Source organism: Balaenoptera borealis (genome assembly GCF_965194805.1).
Source record: "Balaenoptera borealis genome assembly, chromosome: 9".
Classification (NCBI taxonomy): Eukaryota; Metazoa; Chordata; class Mammalia; order Artiodactyla; family Balaenopteridae; genus Balaenoptera; species Balaenoptera borealis.
In genome coordinates, this window is record NC_138873.1 from 116,443,186 (window position 1) to 116,450,365 (window position 7,180).

The window sequence follows — 7,180 nt, forward strand, 5'->3', positions numbered from 1 at the left end:
TTAACATATACACACTACTATATATAAAATAGATAAACAACAAGGACCTATTGTATAGCACAGGGAAATATACTCAATATTTTGTAATAACCTATAAGGGAAAAGAATCTGAAAAAGAATAGATAGATAGATAGATGACTGAATCATTTTGCTGTACACCTGAAACTAACACAACATTGTAAATCAACTATACTTCAATTTAAAAAAAGAAAAAAAAAATCCTAATCCAAGCATTCATTTTTCTCATCCTTAAAAAAAAAAGAGAGATCGGCCCAAAGTATGGACTGTACACACAGAACAGGTGAGGTCTTTGTCTGAAGCTAAGTCTGTGGAAAATATTGCTGCAAAGTCAACATTAAGGCTAAGAAAAGATCTCTAATCAAGACTGATGTAGATGATGATGTACTGCCCTCAATCAGAGGTAACCGTGACTCAAGATATTTTCAGCAGGGGAGAGAGGAGAATCAGAAGTACAGTAAACTGTTTCCAAGACTACCTCTGCAATTCTGTAAAGGCCAGGGAAAAATGGAATGTACCAGAACAGTGGACTGGCCCAAATACAGCACCTGCGGATCCCGTGTTACCAAGTACCCTTTGCCAGCTACCCGCAACACACAGGACCAGGGAGGGGTCCAAGGAAAAGAAGAAACAGAACGCTTCAAAACTGACGCTACCCCGCCTCCCGCAGGAGGCCACTGAGACCAGTAACACAGGAGGCTGCCTCTGCCCATGGGCCTCAGAGTCCTGAACGTGGTCAGCTCCGAGACCAGTTTCTCAAGCCAGGCTTCGCTCAAACCGGAAGAAAGGATCTCGAGCGTCCACCATCCTAAGTCAGGCAGCGATACCACATGGATACCCATGCTTAATGCAAAAGACTTTCTACAGGATCTGAAATTTGTCCCATCAGAGGAAAAGCAAAAGCAAAGCTGCCAATGAGAAAATGAAACTATAATTCAGAGAAGGAAAGAGAGGATGCGGCCAGAGGGCAGGACAATTACTGTCCCAGTTCCTTATGGAGTAGTAACCAGCCCCTTCAGTGCATTTCTTTTTTAATTAAAAAAAAAAATTGTTTTTAAAAAATTTTTTTGGCTGTGCTGCACATCTTGCGGATCTTAGTTCCCTGACCAGGGATTGAACTCAGGCCCTGGCAGTGAAAGTGCGGAGTCCTAACCACTGGACCGCCAGGGAAGACCCTAAGTACATTTCTTAAGAGTAGGAAGACCAGATTGTAACAGTTTCGGTTCAAGGTCCCTCCTGGCAGTTAAGAGATTGGCTGTGGCTTTTGCCTGATGGTTCACTAGTTGATACATTTGCTAAAGCTAAAGATGGTCTCAAGGATGACGAAGTTTGTCTGGACCCAAATGTTCAGCAACATGATCTAACGGTATTAGAACTCTCAGCTATCACAAACATCCTTTGGATAGATCACTTTTCTTACAGCTCTGAGAAACCTTTACAGCTACACAGTAAAGCACACATCCCACTTGAGATTCTGAATTAGTTGGTTTCTCCTTTGTCTGGAAATTGGGATGAAGAAACATGGATATATTTTATACAGGGGATATATGTATACGTGTGGCTGATTCACTTTGCCGTATTGCAGAAACTAACACAACGCTGTAAAGCAACCATACTCCAATAAAAAAATAATAATCAAATAAACGTTTAAAAAATTAAAAAATTTTGGGAGGGCTTCCCTGGTGGCGCATTGGTTGAGAGTCTGCCTGCCAATGCAGGGCACACGGGTTTGAGCCCTGGTCTGGGAAGATCCCACATACCGCGGAGCAACTGAGCCCGTGAGCCACAACTACTGAGCCTGCGCATCTGGAGCCTGTGCTCCGCAACAAGAGAGGCCGCGACAGTGAGAGGCCCGCGCACCGCGATGAAGAGTGGCCCCCGCTTGCCGCAACTAGAGAAACCCCTCGCACAGAAACGAAGACCCAACACAGCCAAAAATAAATAAATTAATAAATAAATAAAAATTTTTAAAAAATTAAAAATTTTTAAAAATTAAAAAGAAAAACACGGATATACCTTGACCTAAAGGCTAAGAGTCAAGTTTTATAAATTGACTAAAAACTTAAAAAAGATGAAGTTCGCAGATTGCTCTCTTACAAGACCTAATTTAACCCTTTGTGGAGAACCCTGACGAACACACTTAGGTTCTGGGACTTTCATCTTTTCCCGTTTCCTCCCCCAACTTCTGCTAGTCTTTATTTCTTCATCGTCCCAGAAGTCCCTCCTCTCCTCCCGCCTTGGGTTCCGGGACTGGCACAGAGTAGACGCTTCTTCCAAACTACCAACCCTGTGATGATATGGCGCAGGGAAGCGCAGCTTGAGAAACAGGATATTGTTTGTTGTTCTTATTGCCAGCTTTGTGATGACCACGACTGCCATTTAGAACATGTTGGCCTCACCACTGGCCCGTAGAGCCCGGCCTCTGAATGATCTGTGTCTAATCACAGAGCGGAGTGGCAGGGCCGTAAATGTCACCCCACTCCACGGCTCTGATATATGCCCTCGTTAAGGTCGAGGAGAGGAAAGTTAAATATCAGGGTTGAGCTCCTGAGCAATCATGTCATTTCTATTGATCACCTAATGAAAATTTATGGCATTTAACAGTGAAGAGATAAGTTTACCTGGGGCTGCCAGCTGCCACAGCTGTCCTCAGCTGGCCACAGCCAAGAAAGGCTTTCACCATAACTTTCATTTTAACTTTAAGATTCTTCTGTTACCAGGGGGAAGGCGGGGGGTGGGGGAAGGGATAAATTGGGAGACTGGGATTGACATATACACACTGCTGTATATAAGGTAGATAACTAATAAGGACCTACTGTGTAGCACAGGGAACTCTACTTAATACTCTGTAATGGCCCATAGGGGAAAAGATTCTAAAAAAGAATGGAGATATATATAGGTATAACTGATTCACTTTGCTGTACACTGAAACTAACACAACATTATATATAAATCAACTATACTCCAATAAAATTAAAAAAAAAAAAGATTCTCCTAATTGCAGAAAACACAAGAGGACTGAGGAAAAGTTGGGCACTTTAGTTCTGCAATTTCTTTACCAAGCCCTATAAATAAAAACGTAGACACTGGTAAGCATCATGAGAACCCTGACAGATGAAATGTAGAGGCCAAAGTAAAGGGAAGATGAAACCTTTGCTTAATCTATCTGGGTAGATAATGCCTATGATATTTTCCTGGGGTCCTACAGATGTGATGTTTAGTAGCAACTATAAAAACATCCAAATAGAGAGTGTAAATATGAGCATAGAAACAGTCACATAGTGATAAACCTGTCACACCTTAAAAAGCAGCAGAGGTGTGTATCACATATTTGAAAAGGGTGGGAATTAAGTCATTTATACAATCTAAGCTATAGTCATGAAAGGAAGTAAAAATTGGCAGGGCGATTGTGGACACAGCTCCTGACAACTGTGGCCTTGAGTAGTTTAAGGAGTTTGACATCACTTGTTAAGCAAGAAACTTGCTATTTCTTTTAAAATCAATCAAGAGCGTGGAACAGGAGAAGAGACTTCCCTCGCCCCTGAGATTTTGCAGAGGACACTGAGCTACAGAGCACACGGAGAGCCATGCAGACATGTCACCGAAGACACTCTTGTCCAGAGGGGCAGGCACCCCACATGGCTCTCCAGCCCCTCCCTCTGCCCAAGGAGGGCAGGCCAGCCGCTGGGAAGGTGGCAGCCTTCGTGTGCAACCTACATGTGTGACTTGCCAGCTGTGGGACCTTGGACAGGTCCTCACAGTTTTCTTTGCCCCAGTTTCCTCTTCTGATAGAGACGTTAATAGCGCCGACTTTATAGGATTGTTGGGAGGATTAAATGAGTTGCTCTAAGTCCTTGAAGTCCTTGAAGCAGAATGTAGCACATAGTCATACTGTATGTTTGTGAAATAAAACAGGTGAGTGAGAGGTTTGCTTGTTTAGTGTCTCCCCTCTTAGAACGTAAGCTGGATGAGGAAAGGACCTGCTTTGCCCTCTGCACATCCCCAGGGCTAAGACAGTGGCTGGGAGCGCCCTGAGCTTCCTCTGTGCAGTCCTCCTGGGTTTCCCTCTAGTGTTTCACCGCCTTCCTTGTCCAATGACCTTATTTTGGGTGATTTGGCTTCTGTGTGTAATTATGGACTCATAGAAATATTTTAGGCCAACAAATTCTCTGGGAATCCAATCTTGTTAACATAGGAATTCACTTCTTGAGATCTTATATTGATAGTGTAAGGCCTGGAGCTCCTTCTGGCCCAAATACATAGTCCAGAAATAGTACTGATAAAAACGATTTTTACACATTGAGATATAGGGAAGGCATTCTGGCTTATCCATGAGTTAACGTGAATTTCACGCTAACTGAAATAGCCTGTTCGTGGCCTGTCAAACATACGTCGTACATCTGCTTTAATTATTAAAGAAAAGGGCACACTGACCAGAAGTAAAGAACGTCCATGTTAAAAATAGAGATTAAATGCCCCTCTTCCTGGGATGCCAGTGCTGGTCCTCCTTTGACGATAACTCCCTTCCCAGGTGCCAAGGCCATGCTGTACGTGTTGTTCTGTTTGTTTGTTTGTTTTTTAAACCTTGAAGAAATGTATCCCTGACTTGTTTAATGTTCTTTGTTCTGACAAGATATAAAACTGTGCTGAAAACCCTGCTTCTTCGGAGCAGTTTCTCAGAGTCATCTGGGAAGTGGGCTTCTGGGCTAGTCCTTGCTTTGGCTCCAATAAAACTCTTTTCTATTCTTTTGTTTATTGATTATTTTCATGGACATTACTCAGCATGTATTTTAACTATAAGATCATGAGGTGAGGTTGAAGGAAGTACTTTAGGCGGAGCCACGGGGCACACGGACCAGTGGGGGTCGGGGGTGTGGTCAGTACGGGCAGGGTGGGGACCAGGAAGCAACTCTGCCACCGTGGCCGCCTTGGAAGGGGCTGCCCAGCTTCCCAATGGTGGAGTGAAAGAGGTCCAGCCAAGCAGGCAGCTTGATCCCAGGGTTTTCTCTGGTGAACAAGAGAGCCACACACAGAGCACTCTGCAGACGGGGTGATAGCCGTGGTCGGATGAGGGTCCCGTTCTGAAATGGGGGGGAAGGAGGAGCGTCTGCATCGAAGCAGGTCCTCAGACGGCAAGTGAGCTGCAGGGGCAGCTCCGGCTCTGAGACAGAACTCACGGCTGTCCAGCCTGGACCCGCGGCCTGCAGTTCAGAAGAGTCCAGTCCCAGCAGGAGCCTGGAGGACAAATGAGAGATCGGGGCTCACACCCAGCTGGGTGGTCACCGGGCACTCTGAACAGCCTCTGGGAAGCCCTTGGTCGCGGGCTTTTCCCATTCCCTGGGCTGGGCTGCCACGTGCATCTGAAAACCAACATCCTTCCATTCCTGAAAATATCTCACGACTTTTTTTTCTTTAATTTTTATTTTATATTGGGGCATAGTTGATTAACATTGTTGTGTTAGCTTCAGGTGTACAGCAAAGTGATTCAGTTATACATATACATATACATGTATCTGTTCTTTTTCAAATTCTTTTCCCATTTAGGTTATTACAGAATATTGAGCAGTGTTACAGTAGGTCCTTGTTGGTTATCTATTTTAAATATAGCGGTGGTCTCATGACTTCTTTAAGTCATTTCCTCCTTTCCATGTTCTCTTTCAGAAGTTCTAATTATTGAAGTTTATTTTCTAGTTTGATCCTCCAATTTTCTTATGGTTTCTTTACTATTTTCCTATTAGAACTCTTTAGGGTATTTTTCTTTCTTTCTTTTTTTTTTGTGTGTGATGGTGTTTTTATTTTGTTTTACTTCCTCTTCTATTTCCTTAAATTTATCTCCTAGCAGTTTTACTGACTCTTTCCATTTCAGTTTCCGATTTTGACTTCAAGAGCCCTCCAGTTTGCATCCTGTGGATGTAACGTATCCTCTTGTCTCTCCCTGAGGAGTTCAAGTGCAAGATGTTTGGGGGAGTTTGTTTCTCCTCCTCTCTGGATAGTTCCCAGCTCCTTTGGGCTCCTTTTCATCTTTTTTGTCTCTTTCATGTTAGCTGCATCGATCCCATCCTCAGCTGTTCTTACTCATCCATATGAGAGCAGACCCGCGGAGTCGAGGGAAGCCCTGTGCAGGGCTGGCCCTCCTGTTCTGGTGAACCTCGCTGTGGGGTTGTGGGCAGAGGTGGTCATTTTGTCAAGTGACCCTCAAATATTCGTGTCTGTACATCTGTTTCTCCAGAGGGGTGTCCTCCCCTTCCCACCTGGATAGGATAAGCCTGGTTCCCAGTGTTCCGGGAAGAGAGATGAGCCTGGAGCTGGGGAGGGCTAGGCTCACGGCCAGATGCTGGACTTTCACTGAGTCCTCCTGCTTCTGGCCTCTGGGCCCCGACTCCCACCTCCCCCAGCCTGGTGTTCTTCAGACCCTTCCTTCTGTGGGAACTCCAGAAAGTTCATCCAGTCTGTCCAGCAGATTCTAAAATTCAGTAGGCTAGTTTTTTTAAAGGTTGCAAATCAGACCTGAAAACATTTTTTCTTGTATCCCCTTTGGAGGAAAATGGTGAAAAGTGGCTCTACAGTTATAGTCTGGTTGCACAAGGGCTTGGTCAGCCGGGCTGGAATTTCCACATGCATGTTCACAAGGCGCTGCATGGGGCAGGAGTGGGAGGTGGCCCAGGGACACCCGTGTGCTCTTGTCCTGGGCCCATGGGGAAAGGGTGCTGTGTAACCAAGCCGTCCCAGAAGAGACTCCCACCCTTGTCCTCCACCTGCCTTTTGTCTGTAGACAAACTTTAGTGAAAGAGTACATTTAATCAGAGAGGTGAGAAAATGCAGAAAGAAAGCCAGACAGTCAAGCAAGACAAAATAATAATTGTTTAGTCATTAAACAAAGTCAAGGACCCTTAGTTCCTCCTCAAGGGCTATGGAGAATCTTCTGAGCCATATCTTTTGAGCTGCTTTGCAGATACTAAAACCTCCACCAGGTGGAAGAAGTTAACTGTATGCTGACCGACAGCACGTAGACCCCAGACTGGTTGATGATGTTGACCCCCTATTACCTCACCACCAGCCAATCAGAAGAATGTCCAGGAGCTGATCACATCCCCCTCCCCCGCAAAACCCCTCCCCCACCCTTTTTAAAACCCTTTCCTTGAAAGCCTTCGGGGAGTTCGGG